Source organism: Pleurodeles waltl, chromosome 4_1, assembly GCF_031143425.1.
Source record: "Pleurodeles waltl isolate 20211129_DDA chromosome 4_1, aPleWal1.hap1.20221129, whole genome shotgun sequence".
NCBI classification, from domain to species: domain Eukaryota; kingdom Metazoa; phylum Chordata; class Amphibia; order Caudata; family Salamandridae; genus Pleurodeles; species Pleurodeles waltl.
In genome coordinates, this window is record NC_090442.1 from 509,585,730 (window position 1) to 509,603,199 (window position 17,470).

Consider the following 17,470-nt stretch of genomic DNA (forward strand, 5'->3'; position numbering starts at 1 on the left):
GGTGCCCAAAAAAGGACAAGGGCTTACGTCCTATCCTAGACCTTCAGGCCCTCAATCTCTTCCTCAAGAAGGAGAAGTTCACTCTGGCTCAGGTCCTGCCTGCCTTGCACTCAGGAGACTGGATGGTAGCGTTGGACTTGCAGGACGCTTATTTCCATATCCCCATCTTGCCTGCCCACAGACGCTACCTGCGATTCGTGGTAGGTCACAAGCAATTCAATTTACTGTGTTCCCCTTCAGCCTTACCAGCACCCCTCGAGTGTTCATGAAAGTGATGGTAGTGGTTGCAGCTCATCTGCGCAGGTTAGGGGTTTCAGTCTTCCCCTACCTCGACCACTGGCTGTTGAAGGCAGACACGCTCCAGAAAGTTGTCTCCCACCTTGAGACTACCGCAAACCTTCTGCACATGCTGGGGTTCACTATAAACATGCCAAAGTCACACCTGACTCCCTCTCTGATGCTCCCTTTCATCTGAGCTGTTCTGGACACAGTGCAGTTTCGAGCCTATCATCCTAAAAAGCGAGTCCAGGAAATTCAGGCTTTGATTCTAATGTTCCAGCCTCTATCCTGGGTTTTAGTGAGAATGACTCTGAGGCTGCTGGGCCTCATGGCCTCTAGCATCCTACTAGTCACACATGCCAGATGGCATATGCGGGCTATGCAGTAGGACTGAAGTTCCAGTGGGCGCAGCATCAGGGGAATCTCTCTGACATGGTCCAGATCTCAGAGGGGACCGCAAAAGATCTGCAGTGGTGGCTTTCGAATCAGTATTGGGTCAGCGGCAGATCCCTCTCCCTTCCCGAACCAGCCCTGACAGTAGTGACAGACACAGCACTCCTGGGATGGGGCGGCCACATGGGAGAGGCGGAGATCAGAGGTCTCTGGTCTCCGGAGGAGTCTGGACTCCACATCAATCTCCTGGAGCTCCAGGCGATCAGGATTGCATTGAAAGCATTCCTTCCCTCTCTCAAAGATAAAATAGTGCAGGTGTTCAAGGACAACACTACCGCCATGTGTTCACACAACAAACAGGGCAGAGTAGGGTCCTGGACCCTTTGTCAAGAGGCTCTGCACCTCTGGACATGGCTGGCACATCAGGGCATTACCCTGGTGGTTCAACATCTAGTGGGATCAGTGAACACCAGAGTAGACTAACTCAGCAATCAAGGCACAGTTGATCACAAATGGCGTCTCCATCCGGAGGTGACGCAAGGTCTCTTTCAGCAGTGCGGAGAGCCTTGGTTATATCTGTTCGCCTTCACATAGAATGTGCAATGTCAGCTTTGCACTTTGGAGTTTCCAAGGCAGCACTCGGTTGGCAACGATTTTCATCTTGAGTGAAATTCAGGCTCCTCCACGCCTTCCCGCCTATACCACTTCTGTCCAGAGTTCTGAAGAAAATCAAGAATAACCGGGCCCAAGTAATCCTGGTGGCTCTGGATGGGGCATGGAGAGTATAGTATCCAGAGCTACTGAGCATGCCCACAGATCCTCCACTCCTGCCCCTTTGAGAGGATCTTCTGTTGCAATAACAGGGGATGGTCCTTCACCTGAACCTGTTGAATCTTTGCCTTCATGCGTGGAGATTGAGCAGCAGCAGTTGACAGCTTTTGACGTTCTGCCCAAAGTCTGTAATGTTATCTTGGCAGCCAGGCGTCCCTCCACCAAAATGGCATAGCCTGTCGGCGTAAATTTGTGGTGTAGTGTATCAACAAGTTTGTTGATCCCCTCTCTGCTCCGCTCTCTGAGGTTCTTTTGTTCATCCTTTCTCTAGCCCACCGGGGCTCTGCTTTGGGCACCTTTAAAGGTTACTTTCGGCTATCTCAGCCTTTCTTAGATTGCCAGACCAACCTTCCTTTTTAAAGTCCCATATTGTTGATAGATTCCTCAAGGGGCTGACCCATTCGTTTCCTCCAACTCCATTTATCATGCCTCCGTGGGGTCCTTTTCTTACTTTGATGTGTGTTCCTTTTAAGCTGTTACAGAATTGTCCTTTGTGGCTCCTTAAAACTGCATTTCTTGTTGCCATCACCTCTGCTTGCAGAGTGAGTGAGCTTCAGGCTTTTTCTTCAAAGCCCCCATTTTTGTCTGGTTACCCTGACAACTGGTGCTACGGACGAGGGCCTCCTTCCTTCCCAAAGTAGTTACGCCTTTTCATGTAGGCCAGTCCATCACTTTGCCTACTTTTTACGTACCTCCACATCCTTCTCATGAAGAGGAGAGACTACACTGTTTGGATCCAAAAAAAGCATTGGCGTTCTACCTCAATCGTACCAAAGATTTCCGGGTGGTCGATCAACTCTTTGTTGGATACGTGGTTGCGAAGAAAGGGAAAGCGGTGCAAAAGTGTATCTCACAATGGGTACCACTTTGCATCAAAATGTGCCAGACTTTGGCAAAGAAGCAACGCCCTGAGGACTTGCACACTCACTTCACCAGAGCAACTGCTGCTACCACAGCGTTAGTACGCGAAGTTCCTGTCCTGGATATCTGCCAGGCAGCATTGTGGACATCCCTGCACATGTTTACACAGCATTACTGCCTGGACAGTCAAGTCCGCAGAGACAGCTACTTTGGTCATTCGTTCCTGCAGGACGTCCTAGTATGATCTTGGTTTGCAGCCCACCACCGAGGATGGTATTCCTTGGGTAAGTATTCTAAGGTAAGGAATCTACATCTAGAAGTCTCTATCAGATGAACAAATTACTTGCCTTCGGTAAGGATTTATCTGGTAGAAACATATTCTAGTTGCTGATTTCTTACTGACCCACCCATCCTTCCTGCTTGCGAACTGATTTCTAGGTACAGGGGTTCCCTTTTCAGGGCCTTAATTGTGGCGCTTCATCTGCAGTGTTATTCATGGCTCCGTGTTTTGGCGTGGAAAGTTGTGAAAAGAAACAGATGTCACTACACCAAGGTGGAACTTATGTACGACCCTGATGTCATCACGGCGCCACCTGACGGCGCACAAGGGTACTGCAGATGTCTGGGGGAAATTCTAAGGTAATGAATCTGCAACTAGAATATGGCCCTCATTATGAACTCAGCAGCACAACCCACCGAGTTCGGCACTGGCAACAAAAGACCGCCAGAGCGCCGAGGACCCCGCCGGCCACATTATGTACATTCCACTGGGCCAGCAGGCAGAAACAGTGTTTCCGCCAGCCTGGCCAGCGGAATGCAGGGCCTGCAAATTGATGCCGGCTCCAAAGGGAGCCGGCGGCAATGTAGCAGTGTGGCAGGTGCAGCAGCACCCGTTTCGCATGTCAATGCCCGTAAATCGGGCAGTGACATGCGCGATGGGGCTGTGCACGGGGGCCCCTGCACTGCCCATGCCAAGTGCATGGGCATTGCAGGGGCCCCCAGGGGGGCCCCGAGGCACCTAGTCCGTCAGCCTTTCAGGGAAAGGCTGGTGGAATCAGGTACATTATCCGGCGGGCACCGCTGCTTGCAGCGCTGTCCTGTCAGATATGTAACTCTGCCATCGCCAGACTGCCTGGCGGCGGAAGCCTGATGGTGGCGGAATTACTCCAGTGGCGGTTCTGCCACGTTTATTATATGGCAGTCTGGGCCGCCATGCCGGTGGCAGTAATTACCGCCAGCATGGCGGCCTAGACCGCCATGTTCATAATGAGGGCCTTTGTCGCTACCAGATAAATCATTACCGAAGGTAAGTAACTTGTTTGTCAATAGTATTTACAGAACCAGGGGTCAAATTGATAGACATAGCAGATGAAGAAAGTTTGATGACAGCCTGCCAATTGAGACAGTGGTATTTGAAATGGATATTACCATTAGAGTGCAGTTGCAATACAGGACGGTGCCAAAAAAATGCACAAGACATTTCAAAAAGAGAAAAGGACTTGGCAATGGTACTGGAGGGTCTGTGGACAAAGGGGCCACAACACCTTGGACTGATTAAAGGAGCAGAGCCTGTGAACATAACACTGAACCCTGGGGCAATACTGCCTGGGGTATTTAAATATCCCTTTCCAAAAAGTAGAAGAAGGCATCTTTCCCACAATTCAGGCATTACTTGAGCAGGGGGTAATATATGAAGGAATATCACTATGTAATACACTGATTTGTCTGATAAAAAAAGATAAGGGGGGAACTTGGAGGATGATCCAAGATTTCCGCCCCTGAACGATATAGTAATACCAGAATTTCCAGTGGCGCTAGACCCATCAGTCATACTGACAAACATTCCTATAGATGCCACACACTTTGCAGTGAATGATTTGAAAAATAAATTTGTCAGCACTCCATTAAACACAGATAGTCAATATGTAACTGGGTTTAGGTACAGACAAACTTAGTATTGCTATGGAAGGAACCCTCAAGGCTATTGTGAGTCCCTGAGTATCTTTAACAGGACAGTGAAAAAGGGTTTAGCAAACATAAAATGCAAAAGCAACCTTTTACAGTATGTGGATGACATTCTAGTATGTAGCCCAACTAAAAAATATATACAGAGATGACTATTGATCTCCTTTGCATGCTTGCAGAAAAAGGATACACAGTGGAGAACAGCAAATTACAATATGTGCAGACAGAAGTTTATTATGTGGGGCAGATAATATCCAAAGACTGAAGGAGGGGGACACCTGACAGAGCAGAAAGCTTCAGAAGTATGCCCAAGCCCACCACCACAAAACAAATGCCGCAGTTCCTAGGACTCTGCAATTACATGAGACAGTGGGTATTCGATTATCCCACACTGACTACACCACTTCTGACCACTCTAAAAGAGTCCCATACCAATGAGAACAATATAAACTGGACAGATAAAAGGGAGGCAGCATTTTGGGAGCTAGAGATAGCAATCGCAAATGTTCCAGTGTTAGGTGCACCTGACTACAGCAAAAGATTTTACCTCATTTGTCATTGTAATGGAATGACAATGACAGCAGTACTGACTCAAAAAACACCCAAAGGACACAAACCAACTGCCTACTACAGTAGGCTCCTAGATCCCGTCATGAAAGGTCACTACCCATGTGACCAAGTGCTGGCTACAGCAGCATTTACAGTCTAGAAATGCACCACCATGGTGATGGGATCACCTTTAACACTGTATGTATGGCATGCAGTATTTGCTACCTTACAAAGAGGCAAGAGCACCCTTGCAACTCGGAGGGCATCAGGATACGAAGTAATGCTCTCAGTACCATCATTGCAAGTGGTTTGCTGTCACACAGTTAAACTAGTGATGTTGTTTGTGCACCCAGTTATTGGCGATGAACAAGTACATGACTGTGCTAACTACATTCCAGATGAAGGAAGTAAGGTAGGAGAAGACCCAAATCCCAGTGAGCATGTTGTTCTTTGTTGATGGCTTCTCTTTCGTAGATCAGGAAACTGAGATTAGACATTCTGGAGAAGCAGTTGTAAGAGATGAACAGAAGGGATTGCCTGATACATTACAAAATACTAGCGAGATGCCACTAACTTCTCATTTATTTTTCAGCACAGGCTGCAGAATTAGTAGCTCTTACTGAAGCACTTCAGCAAGCTGAGGGACTAAAGGTGACCATTTAACAAGATTCAGCATACGTCACCACCACCGTACATTCTAGCATTCACAGATGGGAAAGAAAGGCATTTCTTAAATCTGATGGGTCCCCTGTGATACACAAAGATTTATTGACACAATTAATAAAAGCTCTAACTCTTCCATCTACATTAGCAGTGATAAAGTATGCAGTGCACACCAATCAGCAAGACCTTATTTCCAGTGTAACACTGAGAGACTGGGTAGCAATAGAAGCAGCTAAAGCATCCCCAAATTATCATGAATATGATGAACACACACATGAGGCATGATGACAAGCAGGCAACAGGATGCTACTGAACCATCATCCCCATATACAGAGAAAGCAAAATTACATGTACGTGATTTTCAAGCACAAGTACTACCTCATGAAAGGAAGCTGTGGGAGCAGCGAGGCTGTATGCAATCACCAACAGATTTAATTTACAGGCAAGAGAGCACAGGAAAGCCAGTAATGCCACAATCCCTATTGTACATGGCTCTAAAGCAACTACATTTCCCAGCACATACCACAAAGGAGTATCTTACAAGCAGATTGGTTTATTCCACAACTATCTGAAATGATCGCTATGTATATTGCAGAATGTGCAGTATGCCAACAGTATAGCCAGGACCATGTGTACACTACAATGCTAAAGCTGCACCCAACTTTTTAATAAAGGAAGTAATACCTAGGTGGGGAATTCTAGAGGCGATCTGCTCAGATAACAGAACACACTTTGCTAATACAATGCATGTGCACCTCCCTAGGAACAAAACATAAGTTGTCATCTGCTTATCACCCCCAAAGTAACGGTATTGTGGTGTGCTTCAACGGTCTCCAAAAAATAAAATAAGTCAACTGTGTGCTACGTTGCAAAAGAAGTGGCTGTATTTCCTACCCCTAGCTCTGTGCGCCCTCAAAAATCAGCCCGGGGTGACTACCATTTCACACCACATCAAATAGTGACAGTACGGTCCATGCCTAAACCCTTAACAATAGCGCAGAAAAAGATAATTGTCCATAAGACAGCTGAGGTTTTGGAGGATGAAATGAGTTATTTGTCTCAGTTAATGATGGTTGCCAAGTTCTTCTCTAAACAGGTATTGCGAAAGGAGAAGTGCACCACTGCAGCCCAGCCGACCAGTCTGATACCTGTTGGCCAACAAGTGTACATCCGCAATTTTGTAAGACAATGGAGGGACAAGAAGTCTGAAGGTCCCTTCTCAGAGACAATGAGTACTCCCACAGCAGTGAAAGTGGATGGCAGAAAACCATGGATATACCTGTTGGATGTTTGACTGGACCCCTCTTTGTGTCAGGCATTGCCATCACTGGTGGAAGAACCAGAGGGGGAAAGAGTCTCCCTTCAAATCGCTATTGGAGTGTTTTGTTGAATCTGCTAACAGACAGTTATGTATTTCTGTCTTGTTTTTCTTTTTATGTTCTCTTATGCTGGGGTCTACATTGCAATGGTATTTTAACTCCTGTATTGCACTATATCAAAATACCATATGCTTGCATGGAACAGTACCTGAGCACAAAAATATATCCTGTAGCATCCATGCTAGCTTTTTAGATAATATGTGGTACCAACATATGGTGGAGATAGGTACACAGACTTAAAATGGATCATGTTTTGTTTGTTCACCGATTCCATCGTTGCACCGACTGAGACAGGTTACACTCGTCCAAAGAAATACCTCTGGATATTACCCGGATATTACACCTTTTCCTTTGCAGAATACAAGCGCAGATGCTGCCCCTGCAGGTAAAACAGGGAACATTCCTAGTAAACATCACGCAATATCAGAAAGAGTTGGAAGATGTAATGAACGTCCAAACAGAATGCAAAGAACTAGTAGTGAAGTTAGATGCAATGGCCAAGGCGGGAATTATAAGGTACAAGTATGAAACGTAGAGGGCTAAAATATTGCAACAAGGATTTTTAGGGGTATCCTGACCTACACTTTTCTGGGAGAAATACTCCGCCACACCTCAGCTTTACGGTTGTCAAGAGAGGCCATATTTCTGAGTAAATGGATGAATATACGTTCATGGTCACTGGCACCATGGTGTTACATTTGGATGCAGGGCCCTTTCTTTATGGAGGGGAAGCCAGGGTGACAACGGTACATGGCATAGGTGTCAGGCAGTGTGGGATAAGAACATATCTAGATTTTTTTTGATAAACAGATTTTATTGATTTTAAATCACAAGTGAGAAAGATACATAATTGATACATTTAACACATCACCAAAGAAAAGGCTACAACTGCATAAATCAGCAACTCCCAAGCAAAACAGCAAAGTTATCATTTCTGTTATCCACAATTCTGTCCCCACTGTGCCCTCAACCAGCTTGATCCAAACAATTCCCCGCGACCCACACATATTTATGAGTGCATCATCTGGCTTCGTAGAGCATTCACTCCTGCTGCACACACCAACCTACCTCTCGTCTCCATCTCGACAAGGTAGCAGGAGTAGGGGGCATCCGGCTTGCAGCAATGTTTCCTTTAGCCACAAGGAGGGCCGTACCCAGTAATGATATCTCGGGCCTCGTGCCGCCAGAGCCTTCAAGTAGCCCAAGCAGTATCAACAAGGGGGAAAGAGAAACCTCCCACCCAAGAGCCTCTGATAAGTCTCAGAGCACTCCATTCCAATAGTTGGTCACTACAGATCAGTACCATACCACATGGTAAAAATCTGCTGGTTCAAACCTACATCGGGGGCAGGAGGGATTAGGGCAGATGCCCGTCCGGTACAGTCAGATTGGAGAGATGGGCAGACTAGAGATGATAAGTCTGCACCAGCCGCAATTGAGAGGAATTATTAAACTCCCAAAGGGCCATCAATGAATCTCACCAATTCTTATCATCCATGGAACCTATCGAATCCTCCCACCGGGATTGGAGATATTGTGGAGTGTCAGGCAAGGTAATTATAAGAGTACGGTAGATGTGAGAGATTTCCCTGCGTCCAAGGCTCCCCATTAGAAGTTTGGCTTCCAAAGGGCTAAATTCCGGCAGAGGTTCAGATATCTGAACATGAGTGTGGACAGCATGTCGAATTTAAGATATTTATAAAACTGGGAAGTTGCAAGGGTATATGTATCTTGAAAGTCCTTAAAGGAGCGCATATGGATCCCGGACCAGACATCCCTCAGCTGTGCAGTGCTAATAAGGTCCCATGCCTTAAAACCACTTCCTTCAACTAGGTGCCGTGCCAGAGAGGGGTCTGTTGTGTGAGTTTGGTTTCCCATTGCACATGCCATAGCACTGCTCACCAGGCTAGGAACACTGCTCTGGTTACCTGAGGGGTGAAGTTGGGGATTGAGGAGCCATAAAGCTGGGACTGTAGGCATGGAAAACTGAGTAGCGACAACTCCAGTCTGTAAGCAGGGTCCGACCACCCCCCATTCAACCAATCATGAATAGCAAGAAGGTGGGGAGCCAAGTAGTTTAGATAGAGATTGGTCATTCCCAGGCCCCCATCATGGGGACCTCTTTGGCAGTACGAGAAGGCAAGATGCGGCCAGGACCCATGCTACAGATACGTTCTTGCAAAACCATGACAGGGGGCGGTGGAGTGGTAAGTTCTGAAAGAACCGTGAGATGATCATCATCTTGTATAGAGCGTTCACACCATAACATTCAAGGCAAGAGATTGCCATCTCGTGAGATCAGCTTTGGCCTTTTGGACTAAAGACTGGAGGCTAAGAGTCCAGGTGAGTTCTGGGTGCAGTGTGACCCAGATACCTAAGTATTTGAAACTGAGATGACGAATGGGAATGTTCACCTGCCAGTTGAAACAGTCCCTGGATGAGGCCAAGGGAACCAGCACTGATTTAGAAGGATGCATCCTAAGTCCCAAGGCTGCCTCAAAGCATTTCAGCAGTTGGAGACACCAGAGAGTACTCATGACAGGGTTCTTAAGATATAGGAGGACATCGTCTGCATACAAAGCTATGCAGTCCTCCTGGCCTTCACCCCATTTCCATCCTGTACATTGGGTGATTGTATGGACTAGGTGAGCTAGTGGTTCCACTGCCAGCGCAATAAGGAGTGGGGATAGAGGACAGCCTTGTCCAGTCCCGCAGCTTATCTGAGAAGGCGCAGAGAGGCCACTGTTAATCTGAACCTGAGCCATGGGGTTGGAGTAAAGGGTATGTACTATGACGTGAAATCTAGTTCCGAAACCAGACGGGTTAGCACTGCTTGAAGGTAGCCCCAGCCCACCGTATCGAAAGCCTTTTCAATATTGATAAACAGTAACGCTAAAACCTGGGGCAATCGATGACGGTGGGCCAGAGCCACATGAAGCCTTTGGAGAAAGTGTCTCTTGCAGGGGAGGGCATAAAGTCACACTGATCCAGCTGTATCAAAGTTGTGAGCACCTGTTTGAGGTGATTCACCAGTATAGTGGCTAAACTTTTGACCTCAAGGTTGAGGAGTGAAATTAGACGGCAGTTCGCAAATGAAGTGGAAGGGGGTTGCATCTTAGAAATTACCACTATTGTGGCCAGGTCCCATTCCGGTGGAAATGTGCCCTCACGACATACCTCGCTGTACAAAGATAGAAGATGAGGTGTTCATTTTTCATGAAACATATTATAGTGCTCTGTTGGAGAGCCGTCCGGGCGTCTTGCCAGATGCCAGCCCTGACAGCGCCTCAACAACCTCTTCAGTTGGGAAGGGTTCATTAACCATGCGGGATTCAGTGGGAGACAATATAGAAAGAGGGACCGCATCAAGAAAGTAGTCGGGCTTCCCTGTCCGTATCTTCTGGTGCCGCATATAGTTGGCTATAGTAGTGAGCAAATATTTGTGCAATCTCTGGGAGCGTATGCCTTGACGAAGCAATGTTCGTCAGCAATTTTGGGTATGATCCTATTGACCTGTTGTTGAGAGGCCAACTGAAACGACAACTTTCTGTTTTTGTCCTCCCAGCCGTATACCCTGGCCGTCATGGCCCGCCAAAGCTGTTAAGAGCAAACAAACACAAATGATGGACAGATGTTTGGCAGCTTCAAGGGGGTGCAGACGGATTTCTTCGTGGAGGATACCTAACTGACAGGAAATGTCCTCCTGGGAGTCTGAAACGAGGCGTTGTTCCAATCGGAGGGCACATTCTTCTAGTTGAGTGACATAGAAGGAGCGTTCCTGGGCTCTGATACACCCCCTAGCAAAGCCCTGTATAGCTGCCTTGCTGGCATCCCACAGGGTGCCAACCTTTGACACTGACCCCTCGTTATGCCGGAAATAGGCATGACGGTCTGTATGTAGGGATTGAGTGCACATTTTATCCTGGAGATACCAGGCAAGTCACCACATGGGGCAGTGGTCAGCCTTGAGTGGCCTCAGATGAAGAAGGAGAAGGGAGTAATCTGAAATCCCACAAGGTCAAATTTGAATGTGTGATAGCGTTTGACAATCTGACGCAGGTAAGAAGATCAAGTCTATCCGGGAATGAATGTGGTGGGCCACATAGGTGTGTGTAAACTGGTAGACCTTTGGGTGCCATACCCTCATGCATCACTGAGGTCAAGAGTAGCGATCCAGTCCCTAAGATGTCTGCCAAGAGTTTGTGGGGGACCCAGTTGCATCAAGCTCTGGATCGGGCAAGGCATTGAAGTCGCCCTCCATTATTGTCCTGCCCTGCTGGAGTTTCAAGAGGAGTTTGGTTAGGTCAGGAAGACAAGTGTTAAGGGATGCAGTCTGAGCATATACGCTTATTGAAGTTGCCACTTGTCCCTCCAGCATTCCTGTTAAAGCAGTGGAGCAGCCCTGTGGGTCATGTGCTTCTTGGGAGATGGTAAAGGGAAAGGAGCGCCGCAACAGGATAGCAACTCCCCGGGACCCACAGGAGTACCCTGTGTGCCAGGAAGGGGCAGCGTTCTCCCATAAGATGAGCCTCCTGAAGCAATAATACTTCGTGAAAGTGGTGGTGGGTGAAGGCAAGCACTAAAACCCGCTTTTCACAGTCTAGAAGACCATTAACATTCCAAGACAATATTCAAAAGTTCATGTTTATTAATGATTTGTTGGCATGAATGACCCGGAGGCAAGCTGTGAACAGCAGGCGATATTGGAGCCTCATGGCCCTGAGCTTATTTTTGACCTCTATATATGATCTTTGCTGTTGCTGCACCTCCCGTGGAAAGAGAAGAATTTTGGTGTCACCACAACAAAGATCTGGGTGCAATCAAGCCTCCCTGAGGTTTGCGTCCCTATCTCTATAATTAAAAATGCAAGCAAATAGTGGTCTAGGAGAGGCTCCTGGCGGGGGCTTGGGGTTAGAGCTTGGTGTGCCCTCTCAATTGCAAACCAGGAAGACAAATGTTCACAGCGCATCCAGGACTTAATCCAGTGTTCCACATAACAGCCACCCGGTGGGGCTCAGTGCCTTCCATGCCTTTGGGAACTCCGATTAAGGGCATGTTGTTCCATCGGTATCGATTTTCAGCATCCTCTGCATGCCTGTGAACCTCTGGCATGCGGGGAAGCAGTGTTGAGACCTGGGTTTTAAAAGTGGAGATCTTGTCCTTGGCTGTGGAGATCTGAGTTTCCACCTCCATTATTCATGTTGTGGCGTTTCACAGGTCCAGTTGCAATAACTCCACATCCATTTTTGTCTCCACCACAGTCTGTGAAGCCTGGATAGCTTGAAGAATAGTGTTGAGTTCACTAGACGGCGAGAAAGCCTTTCCTGCCTCAGAGGCCCCGGTGGACCACCAGTAGGTCCTGTAGTGTCCTGATCTATGCATGTCAATGAAGTAGCAGATCGGGTGGGTCTATCTTTACCCATCGCGCCAAAGTCCTAGAGCAACCAGTACTCACAACTGAGCGGAATCAGCCCATGGGGACATAGCTGCACGAGCAGCCAGTTCTGCGGGGACACCTGGTGCTCTCTTTCCAGCTGATAACTAATGTTGCAACAAGCCAGGGGGTAATCGGTTGTCACCAGAGGTCCTTCGCTGAAATACCAGGTCTCACCACCCCTGACCGTTGCCTGGATGCCCGGGCGTCGCTGGCTGCCTCTGTGGGGAGATCTGCTGCAGGGTCTGGCGAGTCCAATCCGGCCACTTGGCCTATCAGATGGGCCTAGAGACAGGCAGTAGAGAGTGCACGAAGCAGCCCTGCCAAGATGCCACTACTCCTCACATTGCGCCAGAAGGAGCCACTAAATACTACGCAAGGTGAATCTGTCCCAGTTGTATTTGCGTCTTCAAGGTCCAGGTGGTAAAAACTAGCCGTGGAGCATGTATGAGGATCTCGAACTCTGTAACCCTCCCCCTTCAGAGGATACTGGAATGAAATCAGTAACAGGGCCCTGCAAAGTCAATGGCTGTCAGGGCCCCCATCTAGGGAGTCGGCTTACCAGTCAGGGAGCCGGGCCAACTCTCTCAATCAGGTCCACAGGCTGTATTAGAGCCAGGTTAGATCAGACTCACCCGCAGGGACACTTCAGCACAGGGCCATCACAGACGTTTGTCATGGCCCTCTGCTAGGTCAGCAGCACGGATCCCATAACCACCTTGTCCCGTGCCATTTATCCTCATAAGTGGGGGTAAGAGGGCCCTACAAGCCAGCTCTGCAGTGTCCATGAAATATAGAAGGATTTTGGGGGGGCACTTACTGCAGGCCTCCACCAGGCATCCTGGGGCTGGACGAGTACTCAGATGGACAGGCTCCAGCTGTTTCTATACTCTTGTGAGGGCCCACAGTAAAGCCAGACCTGCGACCCCAGTCCATGGGAACAGGCGCCAACACAACTCGCAGCTCAGGGACCCAGTCACACCCTACTGGAAGCTCTGTGCGGTAAGGGAGCAGCGATCAAGCCCCACGTGCCTCACTCTGCCACCCCTCCCCCTTTCATACCGAGGAACAGTGGCTCAGCGGTGGGCCCTCCACCACACAGGGTTGATCAGACTGCAGTCTTCAGAAGTAGGCCCAGTCCCAGGATCTAGTCTCTCTCTGGGAGGGCTTTTGCTCGGGGGGCAGGAGTAGGCAGGCTCACAATGCAGCGGCGATCAGCTGGCCCCGGCCTCCAGGCAGCACCACTGGCCCACTTGCACTCTGCTGCCCTCTCACCTCCCACCGATCCAGGCAGCTGCTGCTCTCCGTGGCCCCCGCGTTCATGCAGCCTGGTAAGCCCCTCTGCTTTCGGGTCGTCCGGGTCACCGCTGCGGTACACACAAGGGCATGGGGTTTTGCCCACACTCCAGCAGTCCCAGGGGCACTCAGGGACACTTGATGGCAGCTAGATATCTGGATCTCCATCGGATTTGCAGGGTTCGACGCAGAGCTATTCTATGGAGCGTCCCCCTTGTTGGGCGTCCAAGTTATGCCCTTACATATCTAGATTACCTTGGTTAGAAACACCTACAACTTTTCGAGCAGGTAGAAAACCCATTCTTTTTTCTTTATGTTTCAGGTGGAATGGAAGGGTCCCAGTGGGAAACAACATCAATTGCAATACTACAATGTTTAACACTGACATGCAATGGGGCACCTTTAGCCTAATAAACTATTACTGGCATTAAGGAGAGTGGTTGTATATGCGACTTCCTTCAGGTTGGAGTAGTCACTGTTCTTTGGTAACCATGCACACCCCATCCCTGGTGATTCCAGGAGTGGGTATTTCAAAGCTACATCATCATCCCATGAGTCGTCCAACTACCTTGCTGCACCATCATTGGAGAAAGAAAGCTGCAAACTATTGTGGTATAACAACTTGGAAAGACATCTCACAGGAGCGCAGGTTGTTCAAAGATGCCCAACTGCACATTAGTTGCAAATAACTTGCTGGGAACTGATGAAGGCGATCAACACTATTGAAGATGACTTTAATGCAGTCAAAGTAGAGTTGCAAACTATGAGAGTAATGCTCATGCAGCATAGATATGTGCTGGGCTTAATGGTGTCCATGGAGGGGGAGTATGTCCCAAGACTGGGACTGCCTGCTGTACGTACGTTGCAACCAGCAATGCGGTCATTGGAACATTAATAGAGGCCATACAAACACTGCATACCTTGCAAAAGAAGATTATAGACGAGTGGATGCCCCTGACGTGTGGTTCTCAGGGTGGTTTACTTGGATACCATCCTATATGTCAAGACTATTTAAGGCCTTGTTGCCCATACCTGTAGTAGTGCTCTTGATGTACTGTGTCTTCCAGTTAGTGATAGGATGCTGCAAAAGGTTAAGCAAAAGTTGAGAGGGATGTTTACCACTAACTTGATCAATAAAACGCAGGAAGTTGAGAAGAACATATATACATTGATGTCTAGAAATAAAAAGGAAGATGAGGAAATAGTTGAAATATCAGCTAAAGGGGGAATGTTATGGACAATGTAGAAAAGAGAGAAAGCCTACCCATGCTGATGCAAACATCAGCCGAAATAAGTGCAGAAATGTACGTGGTCAAGGAAAAGCACAGGGTAAGCTATTTACAGTGCCAAAATAGAGAGCAAGAATAGAGTGGTGGCCTGGGGGGAAGCGAAACATGAATTCAAGTCGGTAGAGAGACATAATTAATAATCAGCACAAATGGACAGTTACAGCATCCACCACACTTATGCTGTGCAAAGACACGTCTCTGAGAAATATGTAGATAAAATAGTTAAAAGAAGAGATACAGGAACAATATAAGCAAGTGGTTAAGAATTGCAGAACAGTAGACATGTAGGGAGGAGAAGAGTGCTAGGCTTCAAAGCTTAAGACAATCAAGAACAGTGGTGGGGCAGAGTACGTGAAAATGTATCAATAATATGTGCACTTGAGTCACATTCTGTAACTTGTGGTTAGATGTTTTTGCAGAAATGTATTTCTTCTTGCTGAAATTATAAAAGATAACGATGTGCTTGAGAATGCACTTGATTGAATATGGTAATGAACTGTATGACATATTGCCGTTATAAGACTTTATAAGACACTGCCTGTTATTTTGCAGTTTGAATTCACTTTCAGTTCCAAGAATCTGCCTGACCTCCCAGCCTTTTTTTGATAAACCCTATACTATATTGAAAACAGAAGATGTGTTGTCTCTTTATTTCTCCAACAACAGGTTTTTGCACATAGACGTTAGCAGATTTTTCTGATTTGTTTATATGAAGAGTAAATAAATGTGGCAAATCTTGGTAAAGCCAGTACATTTTACTTTATGTGATAAAGAGGGTGCAAAAACATCCACCTTTAGTTCATCCAGTAGAATTGGGTTAGCTTTGCCTTCAGATTTCATGAAATAGGATAAATGCAGTTTTTTTGTGGGTTCAGATTTAGTGAGTAGTGTGACTCCTACATTTGCAGTCGTAGTCAGGGCATCATGCAATACCTTTGGGAAGCTCTTGTGTAGATTTTAAGTCCATATGCCCTCTTTAACTCTTAGGATGGTGAATACATTATCAGAAAGAGAAAACGTAGAAATAACACTGAAGTGCCGTGACAAGTCACCTTTTTTTCACTTCGGGGTGCTTTCAGATACTGTGAACATAAAATGCAAATTACTGAATAATTGAAGAAACAGGCAGATGCAGCATTACACTGGCCACTTGTACAGGGCAGAGGATGTGTGGATTTGATGAAGTAAATCCTGCTTTAATCTAGTTAGTGAATGGAGCAAAGTGTTACGAGGCCCACGGGTGTTCAGTTTTATTGGAAGAGCAAGCAGCCGGCCACTGTACCTATCTACTGAGGCCTCACCCGGACTGCCCCCTTGAAGCTGCAGAGATCAAGGGCCTCTTTTAACCCGTTCTGTGCTGTGGACGTAATGGTTACGTCCAGCGGCACAATGCTCCTGTGCCGAGGACGTAACCATTACGTCCTGGCACCTGAGCTCGAAGAGAGCGCTAGCGCTTCCTCCGTGGGCTTCCCTCCCACCCCCCCCTGAAGCGATCTGGCTGCTGAAATGCCAACTAGACACCAGGGATTATTTTGAAAAAGGAAATTGGCAAAAGGGGAGCAACGCATTGGGCAAGGGTCGCTCCCCAGGGGATCAATTATTTTCAAAGCCTTTTCGGCCCCCCACTGGGTGCAGATCGGCCTATTGTTATTAGGCCGATCTGCCCCAAGGGGGTGCAGAAACCTCTAGGTGCCAGGGATCTTTTTTTTTTTTTTTCGTGTCATAGAAGTGGGGAGCAATTCCTTAGGCAAGGGTCGCTCCCCTAGGGGGCAAATTATATTTAGGCCCTTTCTGCCGCCTATTTTTATTAAGCCAATCTGCCCCCAAGGGGGACAGAAACCACTAGACACCAGGAAGGTTTTTTTTAAGGCATTTACACAAGGGGAGCGACCCCTTTGGCAAGGGTCGCTCCCGGGGGGGGGGGTGAGGGGGCACATTTACTTTAGGCCATATCTGCCCCCCCGGGGGGGCAGAAACCATTAGGCACCAGGGTTTTCTTTTTGTTTGTTTTACAGATGGGGAGCAACCCCTTTAGGCAAGGGTCGCCCCCCTAGGGGACAAATTGTATTTAGGCCATTTCTAGGTCAATCTGCCCCCAAGGAGGGCAGAAACCACTAGACACCAGGGAATTTCTTTTTTATACTTGTGCATAAGGGGAGCGGTCCCTTGGGCAAGGGGTGCAAAATATTTTTAGGCCTTTTCTGCCCCCCCGGGACCGAAAAGGAGGGGCTTGGGAGCAGAAAAGGCCTATTATAATTAGGCCGATCTGCCCCCAGCGGGGGCAGAAACCCCTAGACACCAGGGATATATTTTTGTTTCTGTTTACTTTTGTTTTTTATATATGGGGATCGACCCCTTAGGCAAGGGTCGCTTCCCTGTGGGGCAAATTGTATTTATACCATTTCTGCCCCTCTTGGGGGCAGATCGGCCTATATTTATTAGGCCAATCTGCCCACAAGGGGGGCGGAATCCACTGTACACTAGGGATCTTTATTTTTTGTGTCAATTTCACGCAAGGGGAGCGACCCCTT